The 20,288-nt window shown below is 42.7% G+C and overlaps 1 protein-coding gene across 8 annotated transcripts in view; it reads right to left on the bottom strand.

The window, feature by feature from the left end:
- The window catches only part of LOC311268360 (RNA binding protein fox-1 homolog 3-like), a gene marked incomplete at its 3' end in the record, with an annotated part of 442,215 nt that overhangs the window by 147,196 nt on the left and 274,731 nt on the right, over nt 1-20,288 (bottom strand). The gene's annotated exons all lie outside the window — the stretch shown is intronic.

The raw sequence follows: 20,288 nt of genomic DNA, 5'->3' as shown, positions 1-20,288 counted from the left end.
CTGCCCTCCTAATCCAGAATCAAGGCGGTTTATTGAGATTTATAGCAGCCGACGTTTAGCACAAGCGAGCGATGCAGCCGTATCGTAACCCAGCTACAGTACCGTATGTTTAAACTGATCGTGGGACATTTGTTATCGCACATCTGTTTTTATGTGCGGTCTGAAACTGTTGCTGCTGCTCGTCATGGTCATGCCGCACTTTTAATCTCAGCAGACCTCGAGTCCTGATTTGGTAATTGAGGAAAAACAGCTGTTCCTCTAACTTCTGTCAGGAGAAAAGTCAAACTGTTCCTGGGATTTATTACGCGTACTCCGAGTATACTGCAGTCTGGAGTTAGATACTGTTTCATTCGTTAGCTTTCAAAAATGTGACATGATGACGAAGATTAAAAACGGGTGATACATCCAGGATTGGCGCCGGGGCCCAATGAATCACACAGGACAAATAAAACCCATCGTTTTCACACCATGAGTGCAAACAGCCACTTCATGCACACAGGAAGTTGGCCAAAAGTTAAACAGATACAAGACGACAACAGTGATTGTTCACTTTGTTTGTTTTTGGGGCCTGGGTATGAGAAGCTGCTGACGATATACAGCGATGAATTAACAGCAGTATATATGTATGTTATTCCATAGCTGGATGTTTCTGTTTCATTACTACTGGAAGGGAACAGTTCTTGGATTACTTTGGGTCTATATGAGGCTTGAAATCAAAGGGGGGAAATAAATAAATGCAATTTGAACAACACGTACGTGACAGGTGCAACGCTGGCGTCCTGTCAACCTGCTGCAGGATGTAAATGATGAACCCTCCTAAAGAAGTGGTGTCCACTGCCACTGAGCCTCTGCACACAGTTCACCCTCTCAAAGACACTCTTAATTAGCTCAGTGCCAATGAGGGGCCTCCGCAAACAAAACACACATGCACGTGTGCCCACACACACACACACACACACACACACACACACACACATCCCCAGGAGTGTGATGCAGTGCACGCTGCCATCCCCATGTATGTGATGAATGCAGCTTATGGAGCAGGCAGCACAGAAAACACAGGTCCCCATTGTAATTTCTGCACAAAGGAACGCTGCAAAGGCACACCAGGGGTGGAGTGAAGCAGTGCTGACAAGCAGCACATGCATTATTTAAAAACAAAAGTAAAAAATGCCCATTAAAGTGTCAGTGGTGCTTTCGGCAGTGCTGGCTTGGGCGCGGTGTGCGTATTACTGTTATTAATGGGCCAGGCGTGGGGGGCATTTCTTCAGTGTGATTGCTCTGCTGCTGTTGCTATCCGCGGTTCAAGCCTCCCCCTTTTTTTCTTTCCATTTCTTCTGTGTGTGCATGTGTGTGTGTGTGTGCGTGCGCGTGTGTGTGTGTGTGGAAGAGGAACAGATAAAGAGCATGATACAGACAGAGACGGAGAGACACGGCGAGACCCCGAGTGCACAGTCAATGAGCTCCTACAGCTAATATCATTTCACATTATTGAATGCATATTAAGGCAGAGAGACCTCGTCAGACGAATAGGAGCAGCAGTGCTTATATCAAATTCTGATCCGCCGTCACGGCCATGTCTAAAAAATGCCGGGAATGTAGTCAGCATATTGAAAATAAGTGCATACCATTTTTTCTTTGCAGTTTAAGATCAAGGGGCTATACATTACCGCTACTGACACAGCAGAATGAGGTCATTGTGCATGTTGTAATTACAGCTGGGTAAACACTCTGCTCTCTGCTGCAACACTGGGAAGAACATGCATTGACTCACACAAGAAGAAAAAAAAAGAGAGGAGGAGGAGGATATAAAGCAACGACTTCTTGATCTCTCTGCTAACAGTATTGGAAACATATTTAATACATCAGTGGGAATAAATAAATTGAACAAAGTGATCTCTGCTGTTTGTTCTGGTCAATTCCACAGCAGCCGAACACGTTGAAATCAATGCAGCGGCTGTTAGATAACACGGTAAAGACACGTCGCTGACCTATTCCTCTATCACCAGTTAGTTATGCTGTTATTAATGGTGTTTACATGCAGAGCACATAATCACATTTTCCATATTTGCATGTAGAAAATGTCACATAGAAGAGACAGCTTCACCCCCCCACCTCCTCAAACGCTCTGCAGAGCTGTGGAGCCGGTGAGGTTTTTTTTTTATTTCTTTATTTTTGTTTATAAAAAATTGATTCCTCCTGCATATTTGCGCCACTGGAGCATCTGCAGTTTTCTTCCATTTAATAAAATCGAACCTAAACTGATGATGTGTTGCGTATTGGTTTCACGATGAGCTGTTAATGATCCTTTTTTTTTTTTTGGTTGTTAATCCTGCGTTTTTTAGGGCCCTGCTCAGCAGTTGGGTGTTCTCTCATCTGCAGACTCGACAGCATTGAGCCCAACCTCTGATTAATTATTAATTGTGTGATTAAAGTGTGCATTGGTGGAGGAGGAGGTGGAGGAATGCAACCTGCAGTCTACTTTGCATTATCTACAACTTATTCCTTCAGTCTTTTTTTTTTTTTTTTAAACTCACGTTTCAGAACAAGGTGCTTAACTACAGGCGGCAAATTATTTAACATGTACAATACCTGCAAGAGCAGAAGGAGGGAAGCGGAGGGTATTGTTTTATTAAGAGAGTGATGCCCGGTTGAGTCTGGCTCAATTTTCTTCTGGCTGCAAGTCAGAGCTTCTTATCTCAAACATACATGGAGGGTTTGGCCGACAGATTTCAAGGCTGATGCTGCTACCAATATGTCAGGATTGAATCTGCTGCTTATAAATTATTCTAAATGCCGATATTGAACCCTAAACTTCACCACTTTTCAAACTTTTTTCCAAAAGAAGAAAACATAAATTTATACTTTGGATGAAATGGGATAAACTTGAGAAATTGGAGTCGCTCAGCGCTCAGCGCAGACAGTCGAGTATTTTTCTCGTTACATCAGAGATGATGCACTGATTTCACTCCAACACTCTCATGAAGTTATTTCTGATGATATTTGAGTCCTAAAAACCTAGTTTTCATACAACATGTGAAAAAAGTTTGTTATTTTTTATATTTGAGTGTCTGTATATATAAAGAAAAAGGACAAGGCTGCAGGAGAATCTACATTTGAGTAGAGATGAACAGGATGGCAACTTTGTATCAGTTGTTTTTAGAAACATCACAATGCACACCATTTATGGGTGTAAACATATGTTGATTTGTATTAAGAAGCTGATAAATAGTTGAGCAAAAATGCTAAATGTTCCAGCTACGAGGATCTGCTCCATTTCTTTGTCTTATTTAATACTGAAAGGAAAATGTTTTGGTTTTGTTATTGATTGGTGAAAATGCAATTAAATTAAATCACATTTTTTCCATTTTCTGGTATTTTATAGACTTTAACTGGAGCTTTGCAATCAGCTTTGTATTATGGATGTCACGTTATACCAATACTGATGATCATCATGATATTAAAAAAATGAAATATTGATATTGTGTTAATAATACACATACAACACTATTGTGTAAAGACTCCAGATCCTCTTAGATCATTTCTCCTCTCACATTGTTATAGTCAACGGTGGTAATGCACCTGAACACTGGTCGCCATCCATCATGAAACAGAACAAAGACAAAAGAAGAAGAACGCAGCAACTAGCTAACTAGCTACGACCATGTGTGGCTACTGCTGCAAAAAAAATCGTTGTTGGAGGAGACGGACTGCAGGTGGATATTGTGATAATATCGTTGTCGTGAAGTCTTTCTGGAGCTGTTGTATCAACTACTGATTGTTGTTCCATATTTTGTAACTGTGCATCCACAGGCAATGTAGTCGGACCTCGAGAGAGAGCTGCCCATCTCCCTCTCAAACTCTGATCCAACTGTCTGAATCTTCTGCCTGTTTCCCTCCCAAAGTGTGTCAGAAACATGTTTTAGCATGTTGTGGCTGCAACAGAGAGAGACAGCAAACTGGACGTGGCCGCCATATTGTTTCTGTACTGTGAAACAGAGGCTGATCTGCGGTGCTGATCGAACATGAACCACGATCCTGTTCATTGTTTTCAGAAACATATTTTACTGAACAGACAACGAGCCAACAACCGAACACCATCCAGCTTGTTGTGCGTCACCCATCAGCATAACAGGAGTGTAAATGTGTCCTGTGCGCCGCAGTGCATTCTGGTTATCGTAGGTTTTCTACCTTTCTGAGCAGAAGGGAACAAACCACAGCTCGTTTTCTCTGGTTACGGAGCAGCGATTTAAAAAAAAAATCATTCTGTCCTTCTGCTGCAGAGACAGCCTGGTTTTTGTGCCATCTTTCCAGCAGTGAAATATTTCTTTAATGACTAATCAATAATGGAAATATTCGTTAGCTGCAGCCCTACATGCTGTAATGAAATACAGTTTAATACGATTAGATCCTTTTCACAAAGCTCTCTGTTTACAGCCTGTTTAACATCCGAGTGAAAGAAAGCCGTCTGGGCGTGATGTCCACATTATAGGTGACTGTTGCTATTTAGATACATGTGTTTGTGTGTGTTTGTTTGCGTGCCCCCCGGCCGCCTGCTCTCCGGCCTCCTCCCCTGGCTCTGCTGTTGGAGGTGGGTCGCTTTAAGCATTCAAACTCCAGAATGTGCTGCTCACTTCTAGCAACGAGGCACATTGCTGCAATGCAATAAGGGAAAACAACACTTTTAATAATTCAGGCCCTGAGACCGTGAGGGGGGCGAGGCGGGGGGATGGGTGGAGGGAAGACGTCTTAAAGTACCGCAGAATGGCTCATTTAGCTCCTGCTACGCATTATTAAAGTTGTATCGAACCCCCTCCTGGGTCTTTCCCAAAGTTTTTTTTTTCTTTTCTTTTTTTTTTCATTTTCCTTTCCTCTTTCCCCAAAAGCCTGCGAGGTAACCAATAACAGCTACCAACATTTATAAACGACAGAGTATCCTGCACCTTAGAGGAGGAGGTAAATAATGGTGTAGCTCTTAATCTCTCTTTCTCCCTGTCCTCCCCGCTCACTAGTCCTCCGGTCCGAAATTTGTCAGTGCTTTATCCTGTTTGAACCGTAATACAGAGCCCCTCGCTGTCCAGATTATTTTCTGCCTGAGCTAAGCCCACGATGCATAAAAAATGTGGGGAATGAACCTTGTATGGAATCAAATTGAGTAATAAAATCGTGTTCGCCGTGGCACTGATGGACGCATGATGGTACCGTTAAGGACGTGTTCAAAGGTACTGTAAATTGCCTCTGAGCCTGATGGCTGTTTCCAGAGCAAAGAGACTGAATATGAATAAAAAATAGAGAGGAGGAAGAAAAATGGGAGCAGGCTCGGATGCAGATGTGCTTAGTTTTGTTATCCTGGGAAAACAACAATACATCAACGCACTCGACGAGACAGCCTGACCCGGTCGTCTGTTCTCATCAGTGTCGGGCAAATTACCTCCCAAATGTAATGAATTACATAGTACTGATTACTGTCATCTGAAAGTAATGTTACTTATAAGTTACAAGCACCACACACTACCCACCCACACACCGTCAGAGAGAGAAAATGATTGGCTCCAATCGGTGGTGATTGATTTGTTGACAGCCAATAACGGCTCGTTCTTCGATGGTTTTAAAGATACATGAAAGAGCCGCCTGGCCTCCCTGGGCGAGCAGTAAACAGAAAAAAGGGTGGAGACACTTTCATGTTGTCATCAGCAACATAACAAAAAACAAACATACCTAAAAGTTGTCAGAGCGTTATCCTGTTTGAGCTGTGACACAGAGCCCTCACTGTCCAGGTTATTAAGCCCCCGATGCATAAACACGTGGGGAATGAACCTCGTATGGAAGCTGCTAACTGCTGCTAACTGTCCTCTGTTTATACATCCATTACTGTAGCTACTGTTAGCTCAGTTAGCCGTGCAGCTAGCCGGACTACCAGGGAGTGCTGGTGCTTACACCGCTAGCACAGGAGCTTCAGATCTCTAAGAGAACGAGGTTTTAAGGCCCTGGGCTAGCTGGTTAGCATGCTAACTTCAGTAGATTTCTCTGCAACACAACATTGTGTCATCCCTCCACATTCTGCTGATAATTTGAGTTAATTTTTGAATTAATTTCAATTAAAATTCTTAAATACTGCAGCTTTAAAAAAAAAGCTAACAGATGCTACTGACTCCCTGAACATCCATTTCCCTCTTTTATGTAAGTAGATGCGATGTTGCAAAGGTCTTTATCCACAGTGTGGCTGTCTGGCAGCGTCACACTGCATCTGCACTATAGTATTCTGTATCATGTTGTTTCAGCTCCTAATCGAAGCTTTATGATGTTTACATTTAATGAAATATTCAGGCCCGACACTCAGTGTTTTATTGCTGCACCATTTCAACAAATGGAAATATTCTAGATGTCTTGTGCATCATTTTAAAGACCTCTGTGGTTCCTAAAAAAAAAAAAAAAACACCCCCCGCCTGACATATTCGGCATCCTTGAGGACTTCAACTACTACAATCTGAAATTAAATAAGTTGTTTGGTTTTGAGCAATGTTCGTCTGCACAGCGTGAGCTCATTAAGACCATCCAGCGGAGGAGAGGTCGGAAAAAAATGAAATCCTGCAGTTATTTTTCCAAAATGTGATGTTTGTACTTTAAGGTATGCAAAACTCAAACCCAAACATTTATTAATTATCCTCTCAGCTCCTCACACACGCGGCGGCGGCGGCGGTGGCGGTCAGCGTCTGAACGAGGCTGTTTCCCTTTGTGAAAACTTGACATTTCAGAGATACTGTGCGAGGTTTTTCAGCCGGCAGCAACAAATTATAATTATTATAATTTATGATCACTGCTTACATTGCACAATACAATGTAAAAAAAAAAGTAAAAGCCTATTAAAATGTCCATTTAGGATATATACACCATAAACTGCTGCAGAGATCTTAAATCAAAGTCCAGTGTGCTGGAAGAGACACGGAGACAGAAGACAGGAGGTCAGCAGACAGAGGAAGACGCCGGGTGTTATGATTGGCTGATATATTAGCCTTTTTATGAGAAATCAGTGTGAAGGAGTCGGTGTTGTTCACCTCTGGAATGATGATGACATATTTCATAGTAGAAAATGACACTAGTTGTCCTCAGAAAGCCTCAGACGTGAACTGATCCTGATGTTGATTAGACTGCAGATAATTAATAATAATCACTGCAATGATAAAAGGATTCATGCCACTCAGGAGGTGTTTAGCTTAGCACTTTTAACTGTAAACAAGAGGAAACAGCTAGCTTTACTCCATCCACAGGTAATAACACCTGCAGACCAGCTGACGTTCACCACTGAACACTTAAGCCGCACAAAAACAGATTTAAAGAGGTGGATGCATTCACAACCGCCTGAAAAGACTTGTTTGGCTTTCATAATTTGAGCCAATCAGATTAAATCATTTCATCTCTATGCAACTTATCCGGGCGCTAAACCAGAAGTTAGCCGGCTCGGTCGGCTGGTTGTTTCTGGAGCATTTTAGAGGTAAACACTTGATAAACAGCGTTGTGTCTCTCTGTTATGCTATTTTCCTTGCAGAGCCTATTACTGCCTGAAACCATTAATGTTTTTTACATAAACATTTTGTAAAACTATATCATGATATGATTCCACCAACGGTTAAGAGATGATAATAATTAATTGTCCTCCAGCTCCGTATTCTGTTTTTTTTAAACTCCCTTATCGTCTTTAATGGTCTGAACGCTGCTTAAGATATTCTTCTTCCTTCCTGACAGCAGCAAACAAATTAAATAGTTTTTGGGGGGAATATTTTGCTTCGTTTACCAGCCACAGTTTCTCTGCACCTCCATAAACACAGTGTGATGTGAGGCCGTGTACATCAAAGCAGCACCAGTGCAGCCAGCCAGTCATCCATCCAGCCTCGACGTCAAACAAACCAGTCAGCCAGCTGCTTCGCCTCCCGCTGAGTGTCAGACTCCGACGTTCTTCCTGCTTCTGCCATCTAAGCTGACTAAACACAGACCCTGTTTTCTTCAAAGCTATGCAAATTAGCCACGTTGCTAAGTGGATTCCTCTTTTTTCTGTTGTGGAGCCGCCGGGCCGATTAGGGCCAATTTCTATCTACAGAATGTATACACACCTACATACAGCAGGGAGAACATTACCCCTCCGACGGGAGGATTCTCGGTGGTCTTTCTCTTTCTCGTAACGCGGCTCCGGTTTAATTGTTGAATTTAAAAGAGAAAACGATGTTCGCTCTCTGCTGCGAGGGCTAAAAGCTGGAGGTGGGAGGGAGCGAATGAGGAACAACACACAGCACCAGACGCACAGCGGCGCTGATCTCTGACCTCGACAACATGGCTGTTCATTGATTGCATTATGTTCAGTATATGGACAAAAGTATGTGGACAGCCTACAAATCTCCAGTGATGGAAGAAGCGTTCACATCCTTCAAGTACAAATACCACAGGGGAAAACACTCTGCTTCAAGTCCTGCTTTAAAAATAATACTTTAGTGAAAGTGTGCAAGTATAGTCAGGAAAATGTACTTAAAGTATTGAAAGTAAAAGTACTGCATGCAGGAAAAGAAGTTAATCCTTACTTTTTTACATGAAAAATGACTTAAATGATTATCAGAAGAGTTGCCAAGTAATTTTCTTTCAATTGACTGAGAGCTTGATCATCACATTTTATAAACTCATATGTTTTGCGTGCACAAATCTAAATCTATGAAGTGACTGCAGTGAAATAAAAAGTCTAACATTTCCTTCTGCGATGTAGGAGAGGAGAAGGAGACAGTGGCGTGAACAAGGACGTCAGACTTGTACTTGAGTAAAGTAATAATAAGGAATAATAAAGTAAATGTAACCTTGCAAAGTTAAATATTGAAGGTGGTGAGATTTTTAAGAAAAAACTGCTTTACACTGAACAACTGCTGAACTAAAGCGTTTCATTGTTTGTTAACAGTAAAATTACTATTAACTAAAGTTTAATTAACTATTAATGTACCATTTATTAATGATGATGTTACCATCATGTTCAATCTGTACTTGCTTCTGCGATGATTGAAATGTTTGCTTCCGTTTCATGTGATTGTCTGGTCGGTGCTGCACATGTGCACCTCTCAACAGAGATGAGAAGGAAGTAAGATGTCTCACTCCTTCACTACTTCCATGATCAGCTCCAGAAAAACAAAAAAAACATGGTTTAATTATTTTAAGCCAAGGGTTAGGGTCAGGCCCTGTGTTGTGACTGCAACTTAACAGTTCATGCATGGGGCAGAGGGGATGAACACAACGCCTGTAAAGAAAAAAATGGTTTTCCCAGTTCTACTTCTGTCCGTCTTCCTTTGCTTCCCTTCATTCGACACTCTGTCTCTCCGAGCAGCGTCTCCTCGCTCTCGTTAATCAGTCCTCATTAGTGCAACGGCCTGTTCACGTATAGTTCAGAGATTAATAAGTCATCGGCTCTGGGAACTTTTCACCACTCACAGGCTGCAGGGACGGGTTGAGGTGTGGGCAGTGCTGGGATGTAACTAAGAACGTTTACTTTAACATTTAAATACAGTACTTACATACAAACTTGAGGTACTTGTACTTAACTTGCACGCCACTTTCTTCTTCTACTGGACTACATCTCGACTTCATCAGAGAGCTCTCGTTACTTGTTACTTTACAAACGATACAATTACGATTTCTGCATCGAAAACATGTGAAGATCTTATAAAATATGATGCTTGTTATAAATGAAACCATCCAGCAGATTACACAACAACAGATGGAACAATTAGTGGATTATTCAATTCGTCAATCAACAGGAAATTAATTGGCAACTATTATAATTCTGATCTCTTTTTTCCAGGATCATTTTTCATGTTAAAAACATTTCATGGCTCCGGAGACGTGCTGCTTTTTTCCTTTGAAGTATCTTTAATAAGCTTAAAGGTTTAGACTGTCGGCCGGACCCAACACACATTGTGAAGGTGTCACTTCGGGCCGTGTGTCATAGAGACGACGTCGCTCACAAACCAAACAATCAATCAAATATGAGATCATGTAGAACAGTACAACAATCAGGGACATTTTACTGCACAGGTACTTTGAATACTCAGGTACAAGTATCTCCTGGTGATGTGACTGGCAGTTGTGCCGTGACCCCTTCTGTTTCTAATGAGAAGCAGCGGGAGTGAAGGGAACGCTGGATGACGGGGGGGAGGGGTGATTTCTGAGTCATCATCATCATTATAATAATTATTATTATTGGTGTAAAGAAAAACGTGTTGTTGTCTGTTGCGGGGTTCATACTAAAAACAGCAAACCCCTATTTGCTACAGTCATTTCCATCCCTTCTTATCATTATCTCTTCATTATCATTATCACCATTACGATCGGTCACGGCATTATTATCCTAATTGTTCTCAGCAATCGGCGCAACATACTGCAGCTAATGACAACCTCAAGATGTGGAGAGAAGGGCTTTTTTTTTTTTTTTTTTTTTTAATGCAGGAATAAATAATGCAAATGCAAAAACGACCAATGAAAAATCGTCTCAACTGCCCATCTGGCTCGAGAATGTTGTGCAGAAACAAACGAGAGGATAGAAAACCAAAAGCTGTTTTGATGTCTCAGTCTGGATGCGCGTTGGCAACAAGCGAGGGCCTCGGGATTCCATCAGACTATTGATTGTTACCAACGCTCGAGTCCTGCTTTACCACCCTTATAAACAATCTCTCTGTCAAGCACACTATAGGGCAACAAATGATTTTATTTCATAGATTTTTGGATTTGACTGATGAATTATTCATTGATGTTCTACCCTTGGTGCAAGAGCAGAGGGGGAGAGGGTGTTGACAGGGAAAAGACAAAGAAAGTTCAAAATGTATCATGCACAGGCCTCTGTACATGAACGGGCTTCTCTTCCAAAAGGTTTTTGTTTTTTTAGTTTTTTCCACCACCCTCCATCAGCCCTGCTTTGTCAACATCAGCTGAGTGAGAACTCCCAGGGGCCGACAAATCTCCTGTAATCTGCCAGACCTCCCCTCCATGTCCGGCGCTGTTGTTTTCCTGTATCCTTCTAAGTGTTATTGAGTCTGCAAACTCTGAAAAATTGTTAGCAATTTGGATCCAGTCCAGCACCTGTGAAACGCACAGTATGGCTGATGTTTTTTTTTTGTTTTTTTTCTCGCCTGTGTTGTTGGATCACACAGTTTAGTGGCACACACTCTTGGCCCAGATGTTTCGGGATAATGTGACAGTAAAAACTACAAAGAAAGATGGTTACAGGCGGTAAAAATTTCACAGTTTATATTTTGCGATGTTTTCTGTTTTGTAAGGCGTTTAACTGTGGAGGTCAATTGCTGCGGCCTGATTTGTCTGTTTGGAGGTGTGTGTGTCTCTCTCTCTCTCTGTGTGTGTCTCTCTCTCTCTGTGTGTGTCCTTGTCTAGCTGCTGATGATGTCTGTTTGTTTAAGATCTCTGGTGGCCACAGGTGGATCACATTAGTAATCCTGCGCTGGGAAAATACCGGGTAGCTCATACTGGGTGAAGCTGAGTGGGGTCTATAAAATATCAAAGCAGATCGATCAGTCTGACCTCATGGCGTGTCCACGCTTTGCAGCCGGGCAGGGTTAAAGCCAGTCAAGAGAGGGAAACAAACACTTCACAACAGCCTTTTGCTGCTTCTCCTCTTACAATAAAAATACATAACAACGCAGCTTCTTTTTGCATGCAACAGCACCAGCTGGAGCCGCGCTGAAATTAACTTTAATGCCATTCTCTCTTGTCTGAGAGACAGAGGCTGAATAATGTAGCAGTGGTAGCTCACTTCCTGAAAAATCGCCAAAATCACAGGGGATGATGATTGTTGCATCGCGCCTGGCATTTCTGTTGTATCCAGTATCGGACCAAGGCGCTCTCAATTGCACCCTGGGGGCTGGAGCTTGCTAACTGAAGAGAAACCAGGTCAACTGATAGGGGAATTGTGTTGTTATCTTTATATGTGCACGCTGCAGATACAGTGGCACAGCTCTCGCGAGCAGCTCGCAACATTTTACAAAGCAATCAGGGCCCGTTATCGACGCATGGGTAGCAGGGCTAAACTACAGTAATCCACTTCATGTTTACTAATGAATCGCCATTTAGGGCCGCAGCTCAATTCTGCATCAGGGCCGAGGGCGGGGCCAACACTTGGGCGAAATCACATCCGAGGGAGGAAGAGCGAGCGTGAGGGGCGAGCGGCAGCCTCCCGGACTTTGACATCTCATCGCGAGGGGGGCCGCTGGCTGGGCGGCTTGCTGGCGATGCAGAGTCTGTTTGTTGTGCATCCATCAACCCCGGTGTCCTGCCCAGGAGCCGATCGATAGCCAACACAAAAGCTCATTGATGACAGACAGCTCTTGACAAACATATAGCATTTTTTCTGTCTAGTATAGCAATAATCTCCAAGGTCACCGTGAGTCATTCAGCGGCGGCCGGAGCGCGAGGAGCTCATACCAAGTCCAGCCTGTGTCTTTTCACGCAGGGGGGGAACAAAAAGGGACGATGCATTTTAAGTCGGGCCGCTGAAAGCTCTTGGCACATTGTTAGGCAGCTGTATACAAGGAGAATGAAAGCACACAAACTTGACAAGTGGTGATGCTGACGTGACATGTCGCTGACTGACAGCAGGAACCCCCCCCAAGGACACATAACTAACCTGGTGCTTAATGTTATAATGGAAAAGGCCGCATTAGTGGCCGGTCCTGGTCAGCTGGAAAACAAACAGCTGTTAATATTTTAGGACAGTTTGTAAGAGAAATATTAACGTTGTGTTTCCCCTGTTTGCAAAAGTAAGTGTGACAGCTGAGAAGATGGACAGCAACACACACACACACACACACACACACACACACACACACAGACACACACTCAGACTACAGGTGTGTCAGGCCACAGACTTGGAGTTATAATAGGAGGGCCAGGCTCCCCCCCCCAGGCCATCCTGCCAGCTGGCCGGACTGAGTGTGAGTGATGCCCGAGCGAGGCAGCCCCATTAGGGAAGTGCTGGTGGTGAGTGCAGGATAGCTCAGGTAATTAAAGCCAAACCAAAGCAGGCAGGCGAGGCGGGGGCTCCCAGATTTATGTGGCTGAGTAATGCACATACTGAAGTCAGCTCGCCATCCAAAAGGCCTCCCTCACTTACAAACAGTCTCAAGAGGCATTAGCTTCCTCACCACTCTGATGCAGCCTATTACTCTCGCTCTCTCCATTCTTGTTCTTCGTTTAACGGTTTTGTTTTGGACTCCTGCTCTACTCTGCAACTCTATCAGATACAACATCCACATGTTTTTTCACGATTCAGGCCAGATTTACATTTTTCTTTTCTTCTTTTCCTTGAGACAAAAGAAACTATCCAGTGATTGGCACAAAAGAAGAATTTGAGACATTGTTTGAATAATGGAGATGGAACAACCTTGAGGATATCTAGGGCCAATTATATATTGACTACATTGTACTGGTGGACAGGTCGATGCAGTTGGGAACCTTTTCGTTGCAATTTTTGGAGAAACATTGGACATTGCTGAAAACAATGTGCATTATGAAGTGTTACAGTCGAACCTGAAACCTCAGCCCAGTCGTCACAATGAAATGTTGCTATTTGACGTTTCTGCACACCACAGATACTTTCAAATTACTGTATCATCAATTCTACAGTGTGTTATATCACATTCTAGAGCTGTGACAACTTATCAATTAATCAATTAGTTGGCATCTATTTTAATAATTGATTAATCGGTTTGAGTATTTTTTTAATAGTTCTTAAGTTCTTTGATTTGAGCTCCTTAAATGTAAATATTTTCTGGTTTCTTTACTTCTCTATGACCGTAAATTAAATGTCTTTGGGTTGTCAGCAACACAAGGCATTGTGAGAATATTCTCCTGTGCTTCGGGAAACACGATCAACATTTTTCTGATCATAGACCAAACAACTAATGGATTAATCGAGAAAAAAAATCAGGCAATGACAGAAACATTAGTTGCAGCCGTATCATGTTTACGTTCATGTTTATGGGCTGACTTTCACGTCAGTAGGTGGAGGGAAGGGGATGGTGATCCAAGCCAAAGACCACCGTTCAAGACTGCGTGCCAACATTTGTCGAGGTGAAACCACTTTTTAACGTGACGTGTTTTCAGCCAAAACCTGATCTTTTCCAAACCCTCACCAAGTGGTTTCTGTGCCTAAATCTAACCAGACTGTAAGCACAGTGTTACAACATAAAACTGAAAAATGTTGAAGAAGAAACGTACAGTTTCAACATCTCTGTGGTTTGCAGAAAGGTACACACATCACCATAATCTTACCATAAATCTTTATGGTAGTCCTACAATCATTATTCATTTATAATTCATTTGTATTTGGTGCTCAAAATTAAAGTTAACTTGTTGTTTAATTGTATGAAATGTGCATCACAAAATGGGAAATTGGATTTGTTGGGCTTTAGCATTCCTCTCAGTCACTAAGTTTTATTACCTGAGCAGACGCAACATGTTTGTTAAAATTATTATAACTTTTGTTTCAGTATTTTGGAGGAGTAACTTATTGTCTACACAAGGATGAAACATTTCCAAATATTTCATATCATTTTTGAAAGGTAGAAAATTTCCAAAGCCAGAAAACGTATTCACTCTTCAAACTTTAATATTCATAACTACAAAGTCAGGGCTCCTGTTTAACCTTCTGAAATCCCCGCTTATGTAAAACATCCACTAATGGAAATGATGATACAAGAAGAAAAATCATTTCTTTGGTTAACGTAACACATAATTAGACATACCGGTGAAAAGCTAAACTCTCAGTCGATAGGGATCACATGTGTGAACTCTCAAACCTCACATGACTCTTGATCTTTGCTCTGAATTATAGTGACAAAAAAAAAAACCTTAGCTGAGTGCAGTTTAAGTGCAGCTGTGATGTTTGCCACACCTTGTCACATCCTCCTGACACCCATTAACATGATGTTGAACATTTCAGAAAAATGATAACAGCATGTCTGAGAGCTAGATACAGTTCTGAAGTCAACACTGTCAAGAAGCTGTCAGAATAAAAATCTCAAAGATGAAGCTCTCAGAGGAAACCGACCACACTCGGCGTTGAGGTTTTTGGTCGATCACACCTGTCAGCCTGTACATCAGTTACTTATGTGGGTCCTTGTTAGCTGACTGATGATGTGAATAGCTTCGGACTGGCTGCTGCTGCTGCGGATCGGCTTATTTTTCTGACCATAACTTAACCGGGCCTCGCTGATCAGATATGCTGCAGAATGGATCAGCTCAGATACTCAGATCAAACAGCTGAGATCAGGGGGGTGACGGAGTGACTGGAAGGTAGCATACAGTAAATCCAACCTCCTGTCAGATCGCATTTCATTCCCATCTCCACAGATGGAAAGATAGCCGTGGACACACAGACGTATCAGATGGACAATGCTTAGATTGTCAAACAGAAAAACAGATCAGCGGGAGAGAATGAGAGACGGGCAGCCCGGTCCTCTGGAGAGAGAGCGCCAATGAGAAAAAAAAAAGCCAGATGGGCAGACAAGCATAGAGTAAATCATGGAGAAGCTCCTCAATGCCGGGGCAGGACGGAGAATGGCAGCGCAGGGTTGGGAAGAGTTAGCCGCAGTGTGCACGGGCTAGCATTATCAATGCTGACAGGCAGACAACCCGTTTATAGGGAAAGGAAAAAAAGCATCAAGGAAATCCTGCTCTTGTCTATCCCCAATTGAATTACTGCCTTGATCCAAAGATGGGAGGGGTGAGGTGAGGTGGAGGGGGAGGGATAATATTCTTTGACGAGAAGGGCCGCTCCAAATGCGCACAGAAAATGTATATCCGTACAGTGCGTCCCTCAGGGCTCACATCTCACAACTTTGCCCATCTATTTTTATTTGTTCCCCGTGCTTCTAGTTAATGCAGTGCTGCAGCCCACAAAATGGAGAAAGGGGGAGGGAAGGGGAGAGGAAGAAAGGGGGGAGGAGGAGGAGGGTGCAACGAGATGCACTGCTGGGAGGGAGCGGGGCGTAGATCGCATGACCCCTGCGATGTTGTCGGAATACTAATGTTACACAAAGTTCCCCAGCAAAAGATACCAAAGGAACAAAGTGCATAGGGGAGTGTGGCGGGGAAACACATACACAACACACTCAGGTATGTGCGCACAAACGTGCATCCACCCCCTTCCCCCACCAAAACTCACAGGCGAAAGGAAATGTGAAATCTCTGGGAAGCCTGAGGGGAAAATTGTCCGCCAAATGAGACCCTTTGGGCAAGATGACAGGAATTTGGATGAGACGTCTGGTCCGGTTCCATCCCGTTTAGCCAAACGCATTCTCTAATTACTCTTTAAAAAAAACAGAGCCACCCTGAGCCAACAGACGCATCATACATGACATGATGCAAACTTCAAACCCCTCATGAAAACTCTTCATTTTGTAGTTTTGGCCATCATTTTTCTGTCAGTAATAACACAGTCAAACACAACAAGAACTTGAACAGTGAGAAAAAGTTTGGCCAAATTATCTAAAACACTTTATTTTGAGGCACAACCACGCGGGAGTGCCGCTAAAATATCAGTCATGATCTCTCACTGGGTGATTAAAACCGACCAGAGCAACAGTGATACTGGTGAAGTTGGGTATCAGCACAGAGCCCAAAGGACATGAAGATATCACAGCCACCCCGGCCACAGTCTGTTCATCCTGCTGCTGTCTGACAAGAGATACAGAAGTATCCGCAGTCTATAGAGGCGTCTTTCCCCAGGATGTGAGACTCCTCGATCCTCAATGTTCAAAACTTGTATCACTTATTGACAGTTAAATTAATTTTGAATCTTGATTTCCAGGAAACTTGGACGGAGGATGGATCCCAGCCCAGAATGGACCCCGTTAACATTCGATGTGGATCCGGATTAAGGGACGGATCCAAAACATTTTCTCTCACTTGAGATTTTTAAACATTTTTATTGATTTATCAGAGAATAGTGCATGAATCTCGATGTTGGATCTTGGCTGAGGTATGCACTCTAACCCAGTGTCATTCTAGTGCTATGGATGTGTGGATGCTTGCTGTTTATGTTGGCTACTTGTGCAGTAAAACATCTGTTAAGTTGCACACAGCTGTACAGGGCACCGTTTCTAATTAATAAATCACGTGGTATCGGATCGGTGCATAGACTCGTTTACTTGTCGATACAGAGTCCAGCATTCCCACAAATAATTATATCTACTTGATCTACTCGTCCCTCTCCGACACACCTGTCTCATGAAATAGATCTTCTTTCAGTCTACTTTACAGCCCGTCTGATTGTCCGACTGCTCGTGCTTCTTGCCCCTTTTAACCTATTTTAATCACTTAGTAGAACGTTTTTAAAATCAAATTAGACAAGAATACTGATATTGGACTTGAGCAACATTTATAGAGTGATCGAAAGGGTCGACTGGCTAAAAACTACAAAAATACGACCCCTGACTCGGTTATTCTTCTCTGTGCTGCGGGGTGGCTTTTTCTCTGTAGCTTTGCAGGAAATCATATCTGCCAGTGTTTTAGCTCTCAGAGAGACTGATGCCCCGGCGGAAATTGTTGTATGACTGCTGATACTTCCCCTCAGTCTTCAGTGAGCAAGAAATAGGAAATGATGCATAAGTATCAAGGATTTACCGTCACATACAGTACGGCTGTCATCACACAGAGGTGCATCATGATGATGTACGCCTCCAATCCTCCGTTTCTACTGAATGTCTTTATAACTCTGCATTAACCCAAATCCCCCGGCTGGCACTGGGAGGTGTCAGTGGGAGTTTGAAGGTGGGGTATTTCCTCAGTCACACCTGCCTATTACGCTTGCTACTCAACTTAATGGCACTCCCAGGCACCCCGAATGTCTCGGTGAAGATCATTTTCTTGACAAAATGCTCGACTCAGGAAGCTATTCTGCAATATTTTTCAGAACACCTGTACATAAGTGTGTTTGGCGGAAAAAAATGACGCGAGCAAAAGGAAATCTACACAATGGCTCTCATTATTATCCATTTCTTCTCACTCGACACCTCGGCTGGTATCAGTCGGTGACACGGTTTGAGATATAAAATAGTAACTAGGGCTGTTTTAAATTGTGCGGGAACCTTGTTGAAACAGTGAGAAGAGACATAAAAATACACCTCATACTCCTGTGAACTCCCGTCTTAGATATTCATAAACATATGACCACTCTGATGATGGGACTGTAGCCATGAACACAAAGCAACTAACTCATTAATAGGGACAGACCATTTGGAATGAGCTAATTGAGCACATGCTGCTTAGCTAATCCCACACATTTCTGTACGCCATTGATTTCATTTGACCATTATCGTCCGAGGTTGTGACCAAAATTAGATGCAGCCTGGCTAATTATCTGACAGTCGGCAGCTAATTATCCGGCTGTAGCGAGACGGAGAGACACAAAGAGGGAGAGAGAAACCTCCCACCACCTCTCTCAAACTAGCAAACTAGTCATCTGCAAGACTTGTGATAGAGACCACAGCGAGGGTGGGGATCAGGTTGGGTGATTCCACTTAAGATCTGAAGCAGGTTCCCCGGGAGAAACGGAGCGAAATGAAGCTGAATATAAAACCCAGCCAGACTCCAGAACACTCTGGCTTCACAATAAGCCAGGAGAGAGAGAAAAAAAAAAAAAGAAAAACATGCGGCGTGATGCTTGGCCTGATTTTCATCTGATGAAAATTATTTCCATCATTCACCTGACGGCGGGAGGACTCCGCAGACAGAGCCAGCAGACCGTAACACACACTGTGTAGTCAGTCAGCCAAACAAATGACTGGGAGATGACGCATAATAGCAAATTAGCGCTGGTGCTACTACCCGCGGATCAAATGCTGTTTGGTCTTTTTTGTTTGGCAGAGATTGATGAGGAGATGACAGCGTTGACGTCGGGGCAGGAGGGGAAAGGCACAGTGTTGGAAGACAACTCCTGAGGTCAGAGGTCAGGAAGACGAACCTGCCTGAGATACGCTAATTACCCAGGAGGCTACGCCCAGCCTGCTGCTCGCACACAGAGACGAGCTTCACTGCACAGATGACACACACACGTACACCAGGAAACAACTGACATATTTCATATAACTGTCCTAACGGTCTCTGGTCTACTCAGATTGAGTGATGCAACGGATCCAAAGAACATTTTGAACATTCTTGGCTTCTAGCTTTTCAATTTCTAAGACTTTGAGGATGTTGGACTGTTGGTCAGACAAAAGAAAAAAACATTTAAAGTCCCTTAAAAATCCTGCTTTGTTTAAGCATTTACTTCATTGAATAATTATGCATAAAGGGACAGTTCACCCCATTATCAAAAATACATATTTTACCTATTACCTGTGGTGCTATTTAACCATCTGGATTTTATGGTATTTGTTTCTGAGAATTGGAGATTTCTGCCTTCTCTCCGATATAATGAATAAAATCAGACCTGGTGGCGAGCATGTTAATGTGGGAAACTACTTTATTCCATATCACCACGCAGAAGTAAGTCTGCACTGCCACTAACGTTACACCTCAGCTGAGGATGTCGCCATTATTGTTGACATCTGGCACTGCGAGCACTGGCCTCTTGTCCATGCGTAGATGCACGGTTCCTTATGCATTGTGCAGCATAGTTTGATGGAAAGTTGAGGTGTTACTCAATAATACAACCTTACTTTCTTCTAGCATTTACTGATCACTGACAAAACAGACACCACAGGATGCCGACGCTGTTCAACTATTGGCTGACAAACCTCGTTAGAAGCTGGAACCAATTGTCTGAATTCGTACGCTGAGATAAACAAAACAATCATTTTGGAGCTGACAAACATTTAAAATCATTGATTCACAATCATAATAATGTTAATATACAACATAAATAACGTTGTTTTCAGGGTTTTATTCTGCATCTTTCTACAGGCTCTGCTGATGTATTATTTAAAAAAAATGATTTGTCTACATAAAAAAAGTTATCAATATGACTTTTAACTAATTCTTGAGCTGCATTTGTACTTTGTAAGACAGTTCAGATGGTGTAAGCACTCAATCACAACTTTATTAGATCCTGGCTGAGACATTAAAACAACAAGATGTTAAAATTACACAGGAAATGAAGGTTGGATATCTGGATTTTAAAAAACACGCCTGCCTTTTCAACCAGGATCATACTGTGAATATGGTAGATGAGTTTCTCAACAACACAGATCGATTCGATTCAGCTCTCAGCGACTGCACCGGCACAATGTAGAAATAATGTAACAAGCATG

Source organism: Pagrus pagrus (assembly GCF_965226575.1).
Source record: "Pagrus pagrus genome assembly, chromosome: 13".
NCBI classification, from domain to species: Eukaryota; Metazoa; Chordata; class Actinopteri; order Spariformes; family Sparidae; genus Pagrus; species Pagrus pagrus.
Note: the sequence above shows the minus strand (reverse complement) of the source record. Positions and strands in the feature narration are given on the sequence as shown.